Source organism: Fundulus heteroclitus, chromosome 13 (assembly GCF_011125445.2).
Source record: "Fundulus heteroclitus isolate FHET01 chromosome 13, MU-UCD_Fhet_4.1, whole genome shotgun sequence".
Classification (NCBI taxonomy): Eukaryota; Metazoa; Chordata; class Actinopteri; order Cyprinodontiformes; family Fundulidae; genus Fundulus; species Fundulus heteroclitus.
In genome coordinates, this window is record NC_046373.1 from 2643275 (window position 1) to 2665698 (window position 22424).

Sequence of the window (22424 nt, forward strand, 5' to 3'; positions counted from 1 at the left end):
AACGGTAAATTTTTTTATGCTCAGAAGAGATAGATGGGAATCAACTTAGTGGGGAAACCTATATGGGCTTTGCTAAAAACAAGCTTTACAATAATTTAAGTTTTTGTTCATAATTGTAGTACTGTCTATGGCTTTGGTATGGTGTGATTGTTTTTGTTTTTTTGGCAATATGTGTAAACTCATGGGGTATATCTCATTTTGATGAGATATTTCAACAAATCTACCATCTTGCAAAGACATTCGTTTTCTATAATAACATTATATCCGGTAACTGGTGTAAAAATTCTGGCAGGTATGTTGTAGGGACTTGCTGTGGTGACCCCTGAAGAAGGGGGCAGCCGAAGGGACGCTCTCTGTTGTAGCTGCTGATATAATTCAGACGCTCTTTTCAAGCTGTCATTTCCTGACCAAAGGAGATCAGCACACTTGTTACCTTATTTGCAAAGCAGGTTCTGTTTTTCCCATTTTTTCCCATTTTTCCCATGCAATGTTTCAACCCCATAAAAATAGGAAATTGTTAATTATTATTCATTAAAAGTTTCTAGGTGTTTTAATCAACTTAAGAATACACACACACACATACTTTTTTCTAAACCACAATTTAGTTATAAGAGAGCGACCTCCTGTTGTCAAAAATGTTGTTGTATTTATTTATTTATTTTAATTTTATCTTTCCTTTGATTTTATAGACTTTCGGTAAAATTATTATTTTATTTTTTTATTTTTTACAGTGAAGGGACATGGCTAGTGACGGCTAAGTTTGACCACTGGGAGCAGAACACATTCACCTCCTGTTTTGAGGTGAAGAAATATGGTAGGGGAATTAAATTTAGCTTAGTCTAACGACATTCATCATGGTTTTATGTCTTGTACTTCTGTAGAATCTTAAATCATGTTGTTTCCTTGTTATTCTACCATACATTACCACAGACACTAAGCTTCAGATTAAAGACTTTCTGAAGGTCTTTTAACTTTTTTTTTTGGTTTACATTGGAGGTCTCCAAAGTTTCATCTCCAAAGAAAATCTTTAATGCTTGCTTTTACCTATGAATCATTTAGCCATAAGAATGGTATCTAACTCAAGTAATGTACCGGTATGAGCACAATAATTTATGTATCCTAGTTTGTTGTATATAATGCATACATTTCTTTTTTTCAGCAGCGGTTTTAAAAAAACAAAAAACAAAGGTTTCGTCTAATTTATTTAGCTATCTGGGAAATGAATGCCAAAGTGACATTTTGCAGGCAGAAAATACTGTGTTGTGTACACTTTTTGCTATACACAAGTTACATTTTTAAACCGTTAAACTATAACTCAATTATTTTATTTTCCAGTTCTTCCTGGCTTCAACGTTACACTGACCCCTAAAAAACCCTTCTTCAGCTTGGATGACGACGAGCTGGTTGTAGAAATCTCAGCCAGGTTGGTTGGGCACAAACCTTATTGACCCCTTGTCTTACTTTCCTGTTAGATTTGCCGATAACTGTCAGCCAAACAACAAATTTGTGACTGAATTTTAGATACCTGTATGGGGAGCCTGTCCAGGGCACGGCTTACGTCGTGTTTGGAGTGAAACTCAATCAAGAGATGAAAAGATTACCTTCTGTGAAGCAGGTGTCAGATGTAAGTTTCTCCTCTCATTTTTAATTAGGGCAAAACTATTACAGAGGAATTAAAATCTTCTAACAAGAAGATTTTAGCTACACCACAAAGTAATCATTTTAAAATAACCACGCTTTTTGCATTCTCTAAATTTAATGGTCAATCGTACCACATGTATCCAGTAGTTTTACTCAAAAGCAGACTTTGCTTGACCCAAATCTGCCTTTGATTTGTCAATTAAACCTAGCTAAATAAAGAAAACCATGTTCTTATGACAGAAAATTAGATTTATTTTGTTGTTGTTTTTTTTCAATTGAGCCTGAAGTAATAATACAAACTGGACCCCTTTCTTTAATTAGTATAGATGTGCTGAACCCTGCTATCTAAAACAACTTAGACAACCTTTTCCTACAAAAACTGAGCGACTTTATTTATTTGATCATAATATTGCAATGATTAATAGTAATAATAGCTTTTTACAAAAAAACAAAAAATAATCCAACTACTTTATTTGTTTATAGTTTTTCTGTTCAGCATGTAGGAAACTCAGCCATGTCTTTTTGTCATTTTAAAGACAAAAAATTAAATTTTTGGCACCATTAGTACTTTTGACTTGACAACACCTTTATACTCTTTGACTCAGCGCCAGATGTGGCTCCCACATCATTACCGTTTAAAAACTATTGCCGTAAAGAAAACCATCTTCACATTGTATTAATATATTATCCTAGTAGGATATTATAATGGCCTGCGACAGACTGGCGACCTGTTCAAGGTGTAACCCGCCTCTCGCCTAGTGAACGCTGGAGATAGACACCAGCAACCCCTGCGACCCCATGAGGGCTTAAGCAGGTCAGAAAATGGATGGATGGATGGAGATAGATAGATAGATATTATAATTATGCAATAATCCCACCGGCTGTGAGTTTGCAACAGATGCTTTCCTGCATCTTTCTATCATATTTCTAGTCACTGTGACAACTTAACTCCACCAGAAAATGTAAAGATACATGTCTGATCGATGCAAATCAATTCATGCATTTGAATTTTAGCTCACCAAAAAAAAAAAATCTGCTAAACATGATGTGTTAGCTTTTAATAAAGCGAATCAGGGCAGCGCATAAAAATATAGAAATTCTGCGTTTTCCTCTTTTCCTATATCCAGCTGGATGGAGGAACAGTCAGGCTGACTATGGAGGAGCTCAGGAGAGCTTACCCTGACATCAAAGCTCTAGTGGGAAGCTCTGTGTATGTGAAAGCGTCTGTGCTGACCAAGGCAGGTAAGGACTCAGTCACACTTTGGGAGAAACAACCTACTGATTAAGGATCAACACATGACAGAGGCCCTGAAAGGCAAAGGTTAAAAACACCAGTGGAGCCAAACACCAGCTGCTGGTTGACAGAACAGTCACTCTAGACTGCAAAGGCAGGCAAACAAACCTGCGTACTTTATGGATTGATTACAAGGCTGTGGAAACCACCCCATAGAAGCCAACTTCAAGTCAATTGCACAAATCTCCTTCAAATGTGGAATATACCAAGGAGATGCTCTGTCTCCTCTGCTGTTCTTCATAGGCCTGAACCCCCTCAGCCAAATAATCAACAAGTCTGGCTATGGATACCGACTCAGAAATGGGGCCACTATCAGCCACCTCCTGTAAATTAGCTGTATGCTAAGACTGAGACATGGACTCGCTGATCCACACCACACCAGGATCCACAGCAGGGACATTGGATTGTCATTCGGGCTGGAGAAACGTGACCGGATGGTGACAAAGTGAGGGAAGGTAATCCACATAGAGGGAGTTGCGCTCCCAGAAGGGAGAATAGTAGATGCTCAAGAGAGCCATGATTACCTCGAATACCACAAGCAAATGGCAACCACGAAACAGGCAGGCCACAAGGAAAGCAGCAAATGCCAAATACCTGCAACGAGTAAGGTTAGTTCTGAGAAGTCAGCTCAATGGCAAGAACAAAGTCCAAGCAATCAACAGCTATGCTTTTCCTGCAATCAGCTACCCTGCTGGGGTAGTTAGTTGGCCAAAGAAGGAACTCCAGAACACTGATGTTAAGACTTGAAAGCTACTCACCATGGTGGACTCCACATCAAATTACTTATCCGCAAGCTGTACACTAAATGCAAAGAAGGAGGCAGAGGCCTAGTGAGCATCCGAGCCACCTTCAAAGATGAAACATCCTAGCTCCAAGAATATATCAGGAAGATGGCCCCGGGGGATGAAGCGCTCAGTGAATGTCTCAGACAATGGAAGCTGGAAGAGAAGGAACTGAAGGAACCATCGCGGGAGGAAAAAACCTCTGCAAAGGACGTACCACTGACAGATAGCTGAAGTGGCTCATATGACCAAATCCTACCAATGGCTAGAAAGGGCTGGACTGAAGGAAAGCATTGATCGTGGCAGCAGAAGAGCAGGCCTTGAGCATTATGAACATCATGATCATTGAAAAGCAGCAGAGGAAAGCCGTTATGATTGATGTGGCCATCCCAAATGATGGAAACATCAGGAAAAAAAAAGAGCATGAGAAACTGGAGAAATACCAAGGGCTCAGGGAAGAACTAGAAAGAGGCTGGAAGGTGAAGACAACGGTAGCGCCCGTGGTCACCGGAGGACTCAGGGCAGTAGCCCCCACTCTGGAGAAGTGGCTCCAACAGATAACTGGATAGACATCAGACATCTCAGTCCAGAAGAGCGCAATCGTAGGAACAGCTAAGATCCTAAGAAGGACCCTCAAGCTCCCAGGCTGAGAGGACCCAAGCTTGTGAAATGGAGAGCCACCCACCCTGCTCAGGAGCACAAGGGGTGGGTGAGAGAGCAGTTATTTATATGTATAAATATCTAGTAATATAATTTGGATTCATTTCCTTGACAGCCTACATTTTTCTTGTTGTTGCTAGTCTTTCTATTACTCAATACAGTGTGCTCTATTGCTCAAGGACCAGCTGGGAATGACCAAACTCTCCCGTATGTTGCAATCTGACCAGAGTTTATCAGGATGTCTGGTGTAATCAGAGCATGTCCGCAGCATGGGGCAAATGTCTATCCACTGTATTCAGGTTTCTGGGAAATCCAAATCTTATCTTTGACTAACTGTGTTGCTATAATCTAGTAACGTTTTATTTATTTTTAACGTTTTTCATTAGCTGTCTTTTTTACGTTCAGAAGTGCAATATTCCCTTAGATCCACACAAAGGAAGGACCAGATTGTGCAAGCAGTAAAGTCCAGCACAGGGACACTTTTCAACACAGCCCCCTTCAAAAATATTTCAGACAAAGCTCACAGTACAGATGGGGATCAAAATGAAATATATTCCTATTAAGTGCTGCACCTGTTAAAATACTAAAGGGAACTTTTTGAACTTTACCATTTTATTTTTCTGATTGTTGTCACGTTACAACCATACATATTTGCCTGCTTTACATACAAGTTCCGTATCATTTTAAAGTAGAAGGAAAGTAAAACATGGTTTACAGTTCTCAAACAAACCTGAAGAGTTTGGTGTGACTTTACATTTAACGCTCTGGAGTCAGTGCTTTTTTAGTCTGCAATCACAGCCTCCAGTCTATAGGGGGTATATCTGCCAGCCGTGCAAATCTAGAAACTCAAACGTTTGCTAATTCTTTTTTTCAGGAAGCGATCTGGTTGAAGCAGAAAAGACTGGGATAAAAATTGTGAAGTCCCCGTATGTCATATACTTCAAAGACACGCCAAAGTACTTCAAGCCGGGAATGCCATTAGACATAATAGTAAGGGCTGTCTTCAGTGTTTTCATTCTACTCCAGAAAGTCATTTAGTTTTAACTAATTCAAACAGAAGCCCAAACGATTCTCTTAAACTCTTTCAGATTCAGGTGAGCCAACATGACGGGTCCCCCGCCCATAATGTCTTGGTCAAGCTGACGCATCTGGCCTCACCACTAACCGTCTCATCGGGAACCGCTAGAGCCACCATCAACATGCCCGTTGAACAACAGCTTCAAACTCTCACTGTGAGCAGAACTGCACGATAATGTAGCGTGAGGAAAACGCACACATGCAGCTTTTTATCACAACTAATAGAGAAAACATGTTTATTCCTAGAAAGATTAAAGATATTTTAGCTATCTACTTGTTCCTAATAGGTGAGAAGAAAAGCATTTTGCGGCTCCAAATTGGAGGGTCAGAAAAAAAACAGAACTGTATCTTTATTTTATTGTCTTTCTAGGCAGAGACGGTCCAGGCTGACCTGAGACCAGATCAGCAGGCCAAGCAGCAGTTTACTGTTCATCCATACAGGACCTTTAGTGCGGCGCAGAAGAACTACCTGTACATCTCCACGGACACCAACACGGCGTCTGTAGGAGATAGACTATCCCTGCAGTTCTCCGTCTCTTCGTCTGACAAGTCGCACAGACAATTCATCAACCACGTCACCTACCTGGTAAGACAAAGACAAATGTCGCAAACAAAGACATTTCCCGTGTGCACAATCAGGCGTTGTGTCTGCTATAGTGAAACGCTTGAACGTTGTCCTCCAAAACCGTGCAGGTGCTGAATAAAGGTAGAATCATAAGCGCTAAGCGTCAGGACGTGACGGGCCAGCTGGTGACCAGCGTTGGCTTGTTGGTCACATCGGAGATGATGCCCTCGTTTCGGGTCGTGGCGTTCTACAGTATTCCCTGGACAGGGCGGGAGGAGCTGGTGTCGGACTCTGTCTGGATAGACGTGATGGACAGCTGCGTTGGTGGGGTGAGCGTTTAGCTCGTTCTCAGAGTTACTGGGGAGGACTGAAAAGATAAGATAAGATAAGATAGTCTTTATTGATCTCACAATGGAGAAATTCACTCGTCACATCGGCTCATACAAGAAGAATCTCACATTCTCAGATTACTGCAGAGAGTGAATGTTAAAAATCAAATGAAGTTGGGCTGTGCGTGGTTTACATGTCTTCCTGTTTCTATAACTACTATAAAACTGTCAAGGACACTTTTGATGTAAGCTGAAATAGTTAAGCATTGAACTGGCCAAATTCAGATGCTCTTCTAGCTCAGAGCAGTCTTTATGTAAAGATTAGTTTTACAACAGTATAACAATCTGCTGTTTAAGTATAAATAAAAAGATGTTATGCTGTTTTAGATCAGGGGTCTTAACCTATCAGCCTGCGACCCCCGAAATCCCATGAATAAAGTAGTAACAAATTATTGGCCACAGAGGATTAACAGAAAACTCACATCGTTAGATTAACTTCACATATTTGCAGGAAATAATTGGTATTTTGTTTGATGTCAAAAAGTTGGAAATTTTTGAGGGGAAAAAAAAGATAATTTTCCATGATAGGGAATATGGTTGTTATATTAAAACTAAGATATTTTCTAACATTGCAAAGTCTGTGAAATACCCTTCAGATTTCTGACTGAGTCATCTTTGGGAACCCCTGTTTTAGACAACGTTCCTATAAGAGACTTCTTCAACTATTGTTTGTATTTAAATGGCAAAAAAAATACAGAGAGCTAGCTACCAACTATTGCTTAATTCCTTTTTAGAGATGATTGGATGAATAATTTATCAAGTATAGTTTTATTCAGAAATGTGTTGTTTTCATTTCTTTATTTTGTAGCTGAAAGTTACAACAGACTCTGTACGCCCACACTACGATCCTGGGAAAAACTTTCGCTTCCAGATACGAGGTGACCCAGGGGCAAAAGTCAGCCTGGTGGCTGTGGACAACGCTGTGTACCTCCTGAACGGAGAGCGACTGACACAGAGAAAGGCACGTCTTTGTTTATATTTACTAGTAAAATCTGCTATGGCGTCACAAGGCAGCAGGTTACAAAACAAAACTATGTTCATAAACCTTTCTTTCTTTCTTTCTTTCTTTCTTTCTTTCTTTCTTTCTTTCTATCTTTCTTTCTTTCTTTCTTTCTTCCCAACTGAACCCTGCGTTCAGATTTGGGACGTGGTGGAGCACGGAGACATCGGTTGTACCCGAGGAGGTGGTCAAGATGCAACAGGAGTGTTTACTGATGCGGGACTTCTTTACTCCTCCAGTGGTGGAGTCAAAACCAAAACCCGACAAGGTATTCACACGTATCAGTCCTGTCATTGAATAAGGAGAATTATACATGTAAACCAGAAGAATCAGGTTTGTGTAATGACTTTGCACATTTGGTTTCGAGTATTTTCTTTACCATAAGAGCAGACAAATTTGTTTTAAGATCTGAGAAGGATTTCAATCTCTCAAAATATGTCTGAAAAGTCTGGAAATGGAGACTTTCTTTTTTTTATTCATTTTATCTATTAAGAATATAACATCTGCTCTATTTAAATAACTTGTGCTTAAAAGCAGCTGCTTTGAACTCTCCTTTCCCTAAGGGCATCAGAGAGCCGGGTAGCTTTATTTATTAACTGATAATTAAACATCCACATAGGTGTTTAATGTGCAGTTACTAATACGCACATAAAATGACAACACTCTCTTTGTCGTTTAGCCCTACGCTGTCCAGGCAGCGCCAGAAGGAGGCGCACTGCTGAACTCATCCAACGTAAAGCACGGCTGGGTGAGTATTTTGTAAATCCGCTCAAAACAGAAAAAATGTGGCTTTTCACTTAATCCTAAACGGGAATTATATTGAGACTGAAACTGTGTTGTCTTGCATAAGATTTACAAGACTCCTCCTGCTTTAGCTTAAGTTTAACTTGAAATGCAATGATTTCAATGGAAAAAATCCATTTATTTGACCCCCCCCCCCCATTAGTAGTAATAACTGCTGAACTAAAACTATACCTTTTGTCTATTTTGTGGTATTGTTACCTGTATAGAGATGCATTGTGTAATAAAATAACAACAAAAGGTTAGTGCAGGTTATTTCATCTCCTAGGCTCCATATGTATAAAGGCCCTTTTCTATTCAGGTAAAACTTTTCTACAGAGTCCTGGGCTTAAAGGCAGAAACAGTTTGAACAAACAAAATAAACAAGAAGGGTTTAGATGTGGGGAGGAGAGGGAGAAGTTAAATATTGTTACTTTTTAAATGGAGTTATGTTTTTGTGAGCCATTTTTATGTTTTAGATCTGAACCTGATGCTGAGCCATTTCTTGTCCACGAGTTTCTTCTTTTAAATGTTCTGGTATTTACCAGGGCCTTTCAAAGAGAAATAGCCCCCTCAGCATCACAGATCCTCTACCATACCTAACAGCTAGCAGGAGGTGCTTTTTTCACAAATTCCTCCCTTGTTTCAAGACAAGCTAAACTGGACCATTTAATATCCATCCCGTCCCTCATCTAAGCAAGCAGTTCCAGTTAAAGTCCCAGTCCAGTTTAGATAATTCACAAATTGTTTTGTTTTTCTGTTAAAGGACAGAAATGTTTTGTCTCAGTTGTGTCTAATAGTTATAGACTTGTTGGCGCTATTTGACAATATTCTCTAACAGTGAGCATTTGGGATTTAAATGTTTTACATTTATAACCAATGTGATTTATTTATTTAAAATCGGAATGTGCTACCTCTTTGAAGAGAAATGTGCTTCATTTTGCCATCTGGCTAGTGTACAGCCGTTTGACATGTTGTTGGGGTGATTAAAAACAAAGAAGTAAATGATAGAACACTAACATATGAAGATTAAGACCCAAAAACACCAGACCCAACATAATGACACAGCAAAAGATCTAAAGCAAAACAGCAGATCGATGATATACTTAGAAGTTAGAGTATTCAAAGGGTCTTTAATAGTCTAACAAAGGAGTAATGTGTCATACAAAGGTAATTAATGTTCTGTTCTGCAACAGAGCTTCTCCCGTCTGAGAGAAGGTTTTGGCATCCTAGGATAAAAACTAATTTATTTTAATGGAATTTTATTTTTTAATTATTTGAATGAATGAATGAATGAATGAATGAATGAATGAATAAATGAATGAGAATGCCTGGCTGCAAAAACAAGTTTCTCCCACCTGGGACAATAGAGGAACTGAACTGGACAGTATATTAATGAAAGCAAACAACATTAATGACAACCATTCATAGATGTGCATTAGGAATTTATACAAAAATTCACATACCGCAATTTGAAGACTTCCAATGCAAAGTGTTTCCATCCATCACTGTTTCTGTTCTTCTCTAGCAGACCGATTATTTCACAGTTTGATGGAGAGAAGAATGAACAGATTTTTGATACGATTGTGTTTACATAAATGAATCTTGTACCTCTCATCTGACTCCAACAAAATATAGTCAGAGGACAGCACATTTTTTTATTTGAACCATGATGCCCTGTTGAATTGGCTGAACTTGCTCACTCTCTTCACCAGTTTGGAAATCTGGGCCCTTTCTCTGAACAGTCAGTTTCACCAATCCGGCAAGTATTGCTGTACCCAAGGAGAGACTCAAGTATTGTTATGTAGACATGCCTCACAATGTTTTTACAGACACAAAACAGTTTTTTTAGACATAGACAGTCTAGATGTACATCTAAATATGTGAAAGGCTTGACCCTTTTCATGATATTACGTTGCATGTCATATGGGCTTTATCTACCTAATGACCCAAGAAATAATGGGAATGTTAGCAGCTTTAATATACAATTTATGGGCACCACGTGACTCCTTGAGCAAACCAAGGAGAGCAGTGTCCTCAGAAAACTTGATTATATATTGATTATATATTATAAAGAGGAACTCCCCTGAGCGGGTGATGACAGAATAAACTTTTATCCATTACGACTAGTTAGAAAGACAAGATAGATTTCATTTAATTAAAAAGCGACTCACATCCTGCTGAACTCACAGTGATCATGAGGTTGAAGTAGCCAAATTGGAATCAATAAAAAAAAATCAACCTCACGTGCAGTGGGTTGTTTTAAGTGCTTTTAAACAAGCTGCCTTACTTTTAAAATTGGATTTCTTGTGCAGCATTTTTAATTGTTTGTGCATGTCATTTGAAGGACTGGCTCCACCTCTGTCCATAACACCTGACCCAAAATATTTTCATAATTTTGGGTCAGATAACATTAAAGATGAGCCTGAAGACTCTTAAAGCAGTTGACAAACCTTCCCCAATAGTTACAACCTGTTACGGCATAGTTTCCAATTGTTGTTTGTGGATGTTTTACTTTACAGCCTCCCTTTAGCGGTGACCCTTCTGCCAAAAACATTGTCCATTCTAAACTTTTTGTACGTTTTTTGTACGTGAAGAGGTCACTATTAGGGAGATGTTGCAGTGAATGTATGAACAATAGGCTCTGATTTCCCTACTCGTTCCCTCTCACCCACCCCTTTGCTTTCAGAGAGTCACTACAAGGAGAAGCTGGAGCGGCGCTGCTGCAAAGATGGCCTCAGGGTCATCCCAATGCCGTACTCTTGCACCCGGCGCTCCCTCTACATCACCGAGGGCCCCGAGTGCATCCTGGCCTTCCGCTACTGCTGCGCCACTTACAGGGACGAGGTGTTCAACACAGAGATTCCCACCACCCCTCCACCCATGACCACTGCTCCCCCAACCACCATCCTTCCACCGATCCGTGCTAATCGTCCCTATTCTGTTGATGAGACATCAGATTCACAGCGGTGGAAACCTCTCTCTGGCCAATTGTTTGGTAAATGCTCAACCTTTTTCATTTAGTTGCAGTTTAATTTTTTGGTTGTGCAGTTAGTTTGTGCAAACGCTATCTGGCTAATTACATATTATAGTGTTATAAAGGTCAACGTAATTACCGTCGCCGTTGACGGTTTCAGTGTCAGCAACCAAAAAAAAAAAAAAAAAAATACTCTTGAGCTGTGCAAATCACAAGTATGAGCAGGTATGATTTTACCTTTTCATAAATATGAATTATGAATTCATTTCTACAGAATGGTCTGGAAGTCGACCAGTCGCACGTGAGCGCACCACAACGGGTTTGAAAGGCATCAGCTTTTCAAATGCAAACAAATGGGCACCAGATCGAGCTCGAGTTGCTGCTGCCGTTCCAGAAGTTGGTCGGGGGGTTGCGCTGCTGGAGGACGATGAAGAAGAAGAGTGGGAGTATTTGGATGAGAATGATGTCTATCTTCGTTCCAAGTTCTACGAGTCCTGGTTGTGGATGGACGTGAGCTTGCCGAGTGAGCCAGACAAAGACGGGTAAATGAACCATTACAGCGGCCGCTGCATCTGAGCAGTGAGCTTCTAATGAACATTTTATCTTGTCTTACACATTGAATTGTTCCCTATTTAGTTTGCATTTGTACATTTCATCAATCCATTTGCACTAAGTATGTTGCTGCATAAGCATGGCTGGGAAATTCGAGAACTCTTTTGATTTGCTTCTTTTTAACAAAAGCATCAAAAAACCCTTATGGAGGAGTTCCTGGTGGTCAAATTGATAAATGAAAGGTCAAGCAAGTACTACAAAAAAAACCCACATCACATATAAATCAGAATTTAAATGTGATTATTTCCTTATTATGAAGTATGTCAAAATGTCTTTACTCCATGGAAAACCACATTACTTTACAAGAACAACTTTAAAACTTAGCAGTAGGAAAATGTGGTTGAGGTCTAGAGTTGGGAGTTTTTTTTTAAAAGGCAAAGTGCTCATTGAACAAATTTAAAGAAATTCTACTAAACTGGTTTTGCTGCACGGGTTTACTCTATAATTGCAGTTTATGTTTTTTTTTCATCTATTAGGATTCACTCACTTTGAAAAGTCTAAAAAAGTCTGGATGGGATTCAGGTTTCTTCCACGATAGATTTGAAATAAATAAAGAGCATGCTCGTTAGTTCAGACTTTTCACACTATCCTATTCTATATTATTATAAAATCTTACAATCTTTGGTTTCATATTTAAAAACTGACCACCGTAAAGTGAATCTGGATAAGAAAGACTGTAAACATTTTTATTAATACTTTTTTTTATAGTTCAAAGTTGCACTGAAAAGTTTGATAATTTGAATCTGAAGCATTTTGGAACAGTGGGAGGGATTTAAGAGTAAGGCAGCAGATTTCCTCTTGTAATTAGATGTGTGCCCCTGTTACAGCTGAGCTGACAAAGCTTCATATCATTCATTTTCAGCACGCCTTCCCAGTTTAAGCTACAGAGTATTGTCGAGCGGCGCTTGATGTCATGCAACATTCTGTCTTTAGGATTCTTCATGGAAAATGTATTGTTTCGTACCTGTTGGACATATTGAAACTATGAATTTGATCAACAGGTTGGCATTGAAGAATATGGAAAATCCTTTACCTGACAGCATCACAGAGTGGGGCATTTTGGCCATCAGTGCATCACCTCAGACAGGTAAAGCTGGCAGAGGCAGGAAATGCACTACACATAATATGTTGTCTTCAACATTGCACTGTTCTGAGCTGATTTCAATATTTGGCCTGCAGTCTTTTGGGATAAAACATTACTTAATATCCCCCTGCTAAAGAAAAGTGAAGAAAAAAAATGTAACTGTGACTTTATTTATAGTTTAAGAAGCACAGCAAATATTTATTGTTTTAAAGTTAAAAAAAATGGGGGAGCTGTAAAGGCTAACCGACTTGTCAAACTTCACAAAACCCCGTCTGATGGTACAAATCCAAGAACCTATAAGCTGTGGAAGTTCAACCTCTCATTTGCATGAACAGTACAGGAGCAACCTTGGAAAACTCATTCCTGATCCCCATCTGGCTTCAGGTTTCTGTGTCGCGGAGCCGTACAATTTCAAAACTTGGAAGCGATTCTTTGTCGACGTAAAGCTTCCTTACTCTGTGGCGAGGAACGAACAGGTGGAGATTAAAGCTGTCGTCCACAACTACGGCTACGATGAGATGCACGTAAGAGGACGCCATTGATTTTCCCTTCGTTTGGTCAGCTTAGTTGGCACTCATCTCCGTGTGCCATCTTTCTGCTCAGGTGAGGGTGGTGCTGATGAAGACAGAGGGCATGTGCAGCGTGGCTTTCAAGGACAAACACACCCAGGAAGTGACGCTGCCGGCGGGCTCCTCTGTGGCGGTGCCTTACACCATTGTGCCTCTGGTGGTGGGCAAGCTTCCGCTGGAAGTAATGGTGGTTGGCAGAGATATGACGGGCGGTGACCGCATCCAGAAAACGCTGCGAGTCGTGGTGAGTCGCTGAACTTTGAAGGGAATGTACTGTATTTGGCAGAAATTTTTGATTTTTGTCACTGTGTGTAAAGTAAATAAACTAAACTAAATGTAATTCCTCCTTACTTCCTAAATATATCAAGTTTGATTTTACAATAAAATTCCAACTTGTTTTGGTTTAACTTGTACAATCAATTTCTCATGACCCAAACAGCTGGACGGAGTGCAGAAGACTGAAGTCTGGAGCACAGTGTTGAATCCGTCTGCTCAAGGAGGCATGTAGTTTTACCTTCTATACATACCAACCACATTTTAAGATACTACATCTATAGGATGTTATGTACAGGCTCCTTTTTTTTTTTTTTTTTTTACCACTGCTGGCATACGTCATCATTTTTACAACGAATTCTGCTCAGTTGTCTTCAGGCTAGTAGCTTGTGATAGCGTACTATTTTCCTGGATTAGAAATAAATAGGAAACAAACAAAGGGTGAAAGGAAAAAAAAGTCAGCAAACGGCAGCTTAATGTTGCAAAAGAGCAATGGCGTTACATTTGAATGCCAAGATCAGGCGTCGTTGATAGTAAAGGAAATATTTATCTGATGATTTAATGCTTGAGGCGGAGATAGGCATGGAGACCTACCTGTCCGGCACCCTACATGGGAATTTAAAGTACTCTTTTATTTTATTAACAAATCAAAGAAATTCAGCTGGACTGTTTTAGCTGGATTGGTTTACTCTATAACTGCAGTTTTTCATTCAATTTAACACTGTGTTTATTAACCTCATTAAACTCCAATTTAGCACTGTCGTAAATCACAGTACAGCGCCAAAACTGTCTTTGAAAATTTTTAAGTATGACAGCAGTCAAATGGATTTATACAATTTCTACAGTTTCTGGTGTAAAACAGTACACTTCCTTTGTAGTCAGTAATTCACCACACATCCAATTAAAAAATATCAAAGGGAGGATCTGTTTTTCACTTAAGAAAATAATTAATTCTTTGTTTGGACAGTGACTTTGCATCTATGGAAACCATACAATCATCCTTAAATGGAAGTACATGTCTGATTTGGCCCTAAAGACTGTGTCAGAAATGTGTTTTTTAAATCAACTCATGGAAACTAATGATTTATTTATCTGTTTCACGCTTTATAAACATTTTGGTTTTCTTGATCTAAATTAGGATGGAATTTGGTGTTTTATTTATTTTTTTATTGTGTAACTTGCAAGTTGTTCTTTTGGAACAGTGTTTGGGTAAAATTAGAATCTTTTCTTTCCCAAACAACGACATATTATCGATTCTCTTTCCTGTACTGCAGGAACTCAGACGGTTCGCATCGGTAGGGCTGAACTGGAGTCAGTCGTGCCAAACTCTGTGCCCGAAACCGTCATTAATGTCAGAGGTGAGTCACCAACCAATCAAGCGGGGATGATGATTTAAAAAATAATATCCCAGAAAAACAGAAGATTCCAGATTTTTGCTCCTTTAATGCTTCTTTCCAGGTAATGTTTTGGCAGACAGCATCGATAACTCCATCAGTGAGAACTCCCTGGCGTCTCTCATCCAGATGCCTGGTGGTTGCGTGGAGCAGAACTTGGCCTCCATCACTCTGCCGCTTATTGCCACCCTCTATCTGGACCGGAGCAACAACTGGGAGAGTGTAGGGGTGGATCGCAAGGCTGAGGCTTTCCGATACATCAGGAGAGGTTAGACAGTGGTGAAGTGGGTTAATTTAGCAATATGTCGACATACAGTAAACAAACTGATAAATGGAAAGTTTGATGATTAGTATTTCCACAAAGAAATAACGAGCAGTAAATTGACCGATTGGTCACTTTCAGGATGAACTGATCAAACAAAAGTTCAATCAACAAAAAAAATACATTACTTGAATAAAAAGACAAGTAAAGGCTATATTGATTTATTGAATGCTACACAGAATAATAATGAGAGTGGTTATGCCAAATCACTACAGAGCTGACATTTTAAACTGTATTTAGCATCTTTGTGAATAGCGCAGTTAGCACAGCTAGCATTCCTGAAAACACAAGTTTGGGCTGCTTGACGAATAACACAAAACATCTTGGAACTAAAACAAACCCAGAATTACTAGTAAAAGTAACAACATTTAAGTTTATATATATATATATATATATATATATATATATATATATATATATATATATATATATATATATATATGTGTGTGTGTGTGTGTGTGTGTGTATATATATGTATATATATATATGTGTGTGTATATATATATATGTATATATATATATATATATATGTATATATGTATATGTATATATATATATATAAAGCATTTCTGTCAGTTGTATTCATGCTTTTCTTTGCAAATCGACTCCTGGGGACAGAGATGTTTGTCTTTATCTTGACAATGTAGATTCTTACCCTAACTTTGTGATATCCAAAAAGCTGCCAACATTTCCAATTTCCACAAGTTACTTGACAGACAGATGGGAAGCTCAAAATGAACGGACAAGAGCAACTCCGCAGTAATGTGTTCACCCCCAGGAAAAAGAGGCAGACCTAACATGCCCTACGAAATAGTTTCCTTTGACATAACTTCTTATGCCGTTGGGATCCATGGATTTTATTTGAAACCTCACTTGTACAGGAAAAAAATCTACTTTGAGTCATCTGCGCTCACTAACAGTGCCCAATTATGGGGTTCTTTGCAAGACCGGGTAGTGATTAGGTATGTTGACTTTCTTATCGGTAAAATTTTCTTTCATTTGTAAATTTATAAATAAAACAGGAAAAACATTTATTCACTTTTATGTATTGACAGATATATAAATTGAGCATAGTTGACTAATTAGCTGATGAATGTTTTTAGATGGTTATGGTTGGTTATTTTTCTGACACCTAAAAGTTTAAATATTTTGCTCTGTTGCATCTGATCTATATTTATTTTATGTTATTTATTTCTAAGGCTATGAGAACCAGCTGGCATACAGAAAGAGCGATGGCTCGTACCCCCCCTACAGACGTCAAGGAGCAAGTACATGGTAATCCTGCAAAATTACATTTTTACATTTGATAACAAATTCCCAAATTTAGGTCAGCAGAAACACATCAAACATAATATTCTTGCTGGTTTTTGATTGTCAGCAGATTCCTTTACTTAACCAGGTAAAATACAACCTCATTGAGATTAAAACCAGTTTTTATAAAGCTTTAACCCATTTCTCTTTAGGCGCTATAGCCTAAGAAGATAAAAGAGAAGATAAAATCACTTAAAATATATATTTTTCTGGCTTTCCTGCAATGTGTGGTTGTTAATTATTTATAATAGGAGAAGAGACAGTGTCACACCATGTGTTTGAGGAGTTACAAATACAGTTGTACACATTTAAAACTAGTTAATTGAATCCTTAGTTTAACAGATTTTCCGAAGCATGTGCATCGAATCATTTCCATGTCAATGTGCAGGATCACAGCGTACGTCGTCAAAGTGTTCTCCATGGCTCACCCCATCGTTAGTATCTCCGAGCAACAAGTTTGCGACCCTCTGCTCTACCTGGTGACCAACAAAATCCGGCAAGGCGTGTACAAAGAGGACAACCCGGTTTATACCACCACGATGACTGTGAGGCTCGTTCAAGAACGCACTCTGTCGTCTGCACATTTACTGCACTCTCACACTTCTTATCATGCACAATTAACTACCTTTTTAAACTAACATAAAGCTGACTCTAAGCACTGGATAAACTATATGCTTGAAAAATCTTTTGTGAAAATGCTTTTAATGACATATGAATCTGGTACATGTGATTATTTTTCTAAAGCAGCTTTCTCACTTTTAGTGCTTGCAGGTTACTTACCAATTTGTTATTTTCAGTTACTAGTGAGAGTATTTAAATATCGATATAACTCTATGGTTTTTGATTAAAACGGACATTGAAGATTTTATTGTGTAAATAATTGGTTACAAAACCCAACAGTTATGACTGATCATGTTGTCCTGATGCAAGGAAAGTTCCTGTTTTCAAGAAAATTTGATTCTCTGTTTAAATTACATTATGGATACAATCCATGTTTCTGACTTCTGCAACAGGATAAAAACAGAAATACTTTATTTGAGGGTAAATAACGTATGATAATATAACAAACATTCAACACGATCCTTTGTCGATTTTCTAAAGACTAAATCAGCTTATCAGTTCAGTTAATTATCAATTTGTAAATATATGTCTGATAATAATTTAATAGGCAACTAAAAGTAGTTTTGAACAAATCCTTAGCATAAAAAAGTATAATGTAATGTATCCATAGCTTTGCAGCTTGGTTTAAAACTAAAGAAAACAGAAACTTACAAATAGAAAGCTATAAAAGCAGAAGTAGAGAAGAAAAGTAACTATTAAGTGAAAAATACATATTATGACAAGTCGGCAAACCTTTTATAGTTGTTTACTTTTGAAAGCATTTAGGTTGTAACTATTTTCTTTTCCCTGTCTCATTCTGCAGGGTGGTCTGCGTGGTGACGACCCACAAATAACTCTGACAGCCTTTGTCCACATTGCAGTTGCCGAAGCCGAGAAGGCAGGGATTAACTGTGGCAGGCCAGAGGTGGAGGTAATTTACACACAAAAAAAATCTTTCTTATTATATTTTTTAATAGCCTGGTTTTTAATGTTTACGTTTAATAGAGCTAATATAATGGCATATGTGAAATGTGAAAGTCTTTTATCTAACATAGTTTTTAAAGTTTATTATTATAACAGTTGTTGTTATTATTATTATTATTATTATTATTATTATTATTATTATTATTATTAGTAGTAGTAGTAGTAGTAGTAGTAGTAGTTACTATATTAAAATGTTACTAATCGGCAGTTCAAGATTGCAAAAGTGAGATGTTGAAAGCTTTGTTTTATAATTTATTTCTGCTTTAATGTCCTCCATATTTGTTCCCTGACCTGTCTGCTGTATTTCTTGATCTTCATTGTGCTGTTTGTTTACTAATGTTCTCCAACAAACTTCCCTCAGATCTTCATAGAATACTTGTATTTGTATTTATTTTAAAATTACACACAGAGGTGAACGCTCCCTACTAATTTAAAGTTTCTCCTTAAAGAAATGATAGCAATGTATTGAAAAAAACTACAACACTTTGTTAGACATAAAATATGAACAAAGATCTGCCAAGAAAAACAACCAGAAAAAAAACATTGATTTTTGTTTTGGTTGATCTCATCAGATTTTATGTTCACTCCCACATTGGTTCTAACGCCCTTTATATTACTGATGAACATAGATTCCCCCGGAGACTCCTCTGAGGTTCATTATTATGAAGCAGTCTGTAATGTCATCATCCTGTCTGCTTCAGGCAGCTATCAGCTCGACTACCCAGTTCCTGACGAGAGCCCTGCTAATTCGTGGAAGGAGACCATACACGGTGGCTATCACCTCCTATGCTCTGGCTCTGCAGGGAACACACAACAACATTCATCTGTCTTTACTTGAAGCAGCATCTCCAGGTATTTTGGATATTATGCTTCATTTGCGTACTCAGGTAATATGACAAGGCAGGGACTAGCTTTGATGGTGCTTTGATCAGACCAACTGATCACTGTTCCTTTAACCTTTATGCTTACAAAACTACTGAATCACCAGCTTTTAACAATTGGAGCAAAGACATTTTTCCCTTCAGTTAAGTCATTTGAATCATTAATTTCCTTCACAAGTAAAATTTTGAATTCTTAAGAAAAAGGTGAAGGTTGCTGTTATATCAGCTATTTATTTGTCTTCTTTATAGCATGATATGCAGCATGTTTATCAGTACATCCTCTCCTGCAGCTTATTAACGGAGCAGAGGCATCAGTCCCTGCAGAAGCCTTACTTCATCTCATCAAGCCTGTTTTTCTTCTGCTCACTTGTTTAGATAAGAGCCACTGGCCTGACAAGGAAAACCACTTGTTCACACTGGAGGCAACTGGCTATGCTTTGCTCGCTCTGATAAAGTTGGGACGCATGGAGGATGCTGCAGTGCCCTTCAAATGGCTCAACAATCAGAGAAGAAGAGGAGGAGGCTTCGGCTCAACTCAGGTACCAGCCTGGAGTGGTCTGTTATTTCCTCATAAGATGCTAAGATGTCCCTAATATATTTCCAGATTTGGATTTTTAATGACACTTTTAATTTTACCACCATCTTTATTCTGACTGAAAACCATATTAATGTTTTGGAGAGTCTCAGCCAGGGCCCAAAACTGAATCTGGTGGAAAATGTGTGGAACGAGCTAAAGATTTGCGGACTTCCAACCTGAAATAGTCACAGATCTCATAAATCATCAAAATACTAGGAAAGATGCAGGAATCTGATCAGCAATGATAACTTGCGTTTGATTACCATAATTCCAAAAAGTTTTCTTCCCATTAATTATTGAGAGGGGTATAAACAATGTCCAACATCAAAGTTAAATAAAAAAAGGTATTATTATTATTATTATTATTATTATTATTATTATTATTTTTTAAACAGATACTTGTTTTATACTGCTATCTTTTCTTTTTGTCTTATGTTTATGCCATTTACTGTCAGAAACAAACACCTTACTTAAAAGACGATTGATTTAAATTTAGTTGTGTATAAGTTGGAGACAGATTTGTTGATTCACTTCAATTAACACACAAAGAAATAAAATAACTGAAATAACTTGAAGCTGATAAATGTTTTTTGGCATTCCATGTTGTTTATTCTACATTCTACAAATCTACATTCAATTTAAATAATTGATTCTTGAATATTTCATGTATTTAGACAAACCAAATGTGCAACAACAAAAAAAAGATGGTAGCGATATTTTGTGGCTGCGCGTTTTGCAGAAACTGTTCCTCTCTTTGCTCTTGCAGTCCACTATGGTTGTGCTCCAGGCTTTGTCAGAATACATGATCAACCGGCCTCCTCCTGCTGACCTCAGTCTGAACGTGGACATCAGGATGACGGGACGCAAGGAAATCCGTTACCACTTTAACCCGGACACGGCCTATGCTGCTCGCTCCTCTAAGGTGAGTTGTGCAATTAAATGGTCCAAAAAAACTACAAAACTAATAAAATCAGATGGCAGGCTTACAGGACATGTTGTTTTTCTAGAGCTCATGAGTACTGTAAATAATTTTCATTTCAACTTACTCCTTATTTGTGGGGTTCTCTGTTTAGTTGCCTGCTGGTATCGACATGGACGTTGTGGCTCAAGGGAACGGGGAAGGAATCCTGGAGGTATGAACCAATATTTAGAAAGCCAGCCTCCTTTATGCATGTGCATCTCAGTAACATCCAACTGTAAACCTAAAGTCGAAGTTAGTTTAGAAGAAAACTCGTATTATATTTTATGTAGATTAATTATATTCAGTGTGATATACAGCATTTTTTTTTTACTGCTGATGTCTATAACGGAAAGCCACAATTGAATTTCTGCGAAAACTTTTACGTTACATTAGACCATCCATCCATCCATCCATCCATCCATTTTCTAACATGTCTTTCCCTTGTGGGTTCACGATGGGTGCTGGTGTCTATCTCCAGCTGTCAATGGGTGAGAGGCTGGGTACACCCTGGACAGGTCGCCAGTTTATCTCAGGGCTACATTAGACCAGTAGAAAAATTTTAAAACACTGCTTCTATGGCCATCAGACTAGTACTTTTATATAAGAAAATGTGAGTTGTGGCCTGTAGGATCATGGGAATCACTGCTGACTTGACAGCTGTCCAGCATACAGTCATTTACTCTCTCCCCAAGCCACATAAGGTTGTTGCTAAAGCACTTAGCTGTTTACAGAGTAATTTATCCAAGGGGATTTTTTGGAAAGTTCAATGGAAGGAAAAAATGTGGTAAACAAAGATGCACAAGCAACAGAGACATTCAATGGGATGAACCTGCATATGAAACCCGCAATGCAGTGAAGCAAACTAATCTGTTCTGAAGCATTAAATATATGTAAGAAAAACATAAAATCCTGTTGCAATATGTATTAAATTCAAAACGTATTTATGAGAAAGATTTGTGTCAACTAAATTCCTTTTGTTACTTACATTTCCTCCTAAGGTTGTGACTTATTACAACCAGCTACATGAAGTTGCAGAGAAAGCACCCTGCACGCACTTTGAGCTCAGTGTTAATATTGAAGAATCCAGCGGTAAGTGAACACACAAACTCAAATAGGTGTTATAAAATATAGTTTTAATGAGAAATTTCAAATGAAGTGCCGGAGGGTCTCACCTCACTCAACAACACTGAAAGCTAAACGCATATAAAATAAAAGTAGTAGCAACTATGATGCAACAATAGTGATAAATCCAAGTCCTCATAAAGTTTAATGATAAAAAAATTATCATTAAACTTTTTGTGGAAGCCTTGTTTTATAAAAGCAATCATTAAACATCTGTCAAATGTTATCATATTGTAGAGTAATGAAGAAAATAATGCATAACCATTGAATATTTGCATGAAATAATTTTTATTGTCTCCCTTTCTAACCAGAAAAGCCTCCAGCTGATGCAGAAAAATCCTTCCAGATCACAATTAAAGTGAGGTGAGCCTTTATATCTACATATATATGATATATATATAGATAGATAGATAGATAGATAGATAGATAGATAGATAGATAGATAGATAGATAGATAGATAGATAGATAGATAGATAGATAGATAGATAGATAGATAGATAGATAGATAGATAGATAGATAGATAGATAGATATGGGTCCTTTTGAATGTACTGCTACATTAAAATAGC

At 38.0% G+C, this 22424-nt stretch overlaps 1 long non-coding RNA gene across 1 annotated transcript in view; it reads left to right on the forward strand.

Moving 5' to 3' along the window:
- The window catches only part of LOC105923893, a 33095-nt gene that overhangs the window by 3582 nt on the left and 7089 nt on the right, over positions 1 to 22424 (forward strand). The window contains exons 9-36 of the long non-coding RNA XR_004932228.1: positions 732 to 814; positions 1336 to 1423; positions 1522 to 1624; positions 2769 to 2883; positions 5252 to 5367; positions 5466 to 5609; positions 5825 to 6040; positions 6148 to 6348; positions 7217 to 7369; positions 7547 to 7676; positions 8088 to 8156; positions 10878 to 11186; positions 11440 to 11707; positions 12779 to 12864; positions 13246 to 13385; positions 13465 to 13674; positions 13870 to 13930; positions 14978 to 15061; positions 15162 to 15365; positions 16619 to 16694; positions 17119 to 17275; positions 18154 to 18261; positions 19016 to 19166; positions 19571 to 19734; positions 20539 to 20694; positions 20846 to 20905; positions 21732 to 21822; positions 22167 to 22218. This is a non-coding gene — a long non-coding RNA (complement C3). The remainder of the gene's footprint in view (positions 1 to 731; positions 815 to 1335; positions 1424 to 1521; positions 1625 to 2768; positions 2884 to 5251; positions 5368 to 5465; positions 5610 to 5824; positions 6041 to 6147; positions 6349 to 7216; positions 7370 to 7546; positions 7677 to 8087; positions 8157 to 10877; positions 11187 to 11439; positions 11708 to 12778; positions 12865 to 13245; positions 13386 to 13464; positions 13675 to 13869; positions 13931 to 14977; positions 15062 to 15161; positions 15366 to 16618; positions 16695 to 17118; positions 17276 to 18153; positions 18262 to 19015; positions 19167 to 19570; positions 19735 to 20538; positions 20695 to 20845; positions 20906 to 21731; positions 21823 to 22166; positions 22219 to 22424) is intronic.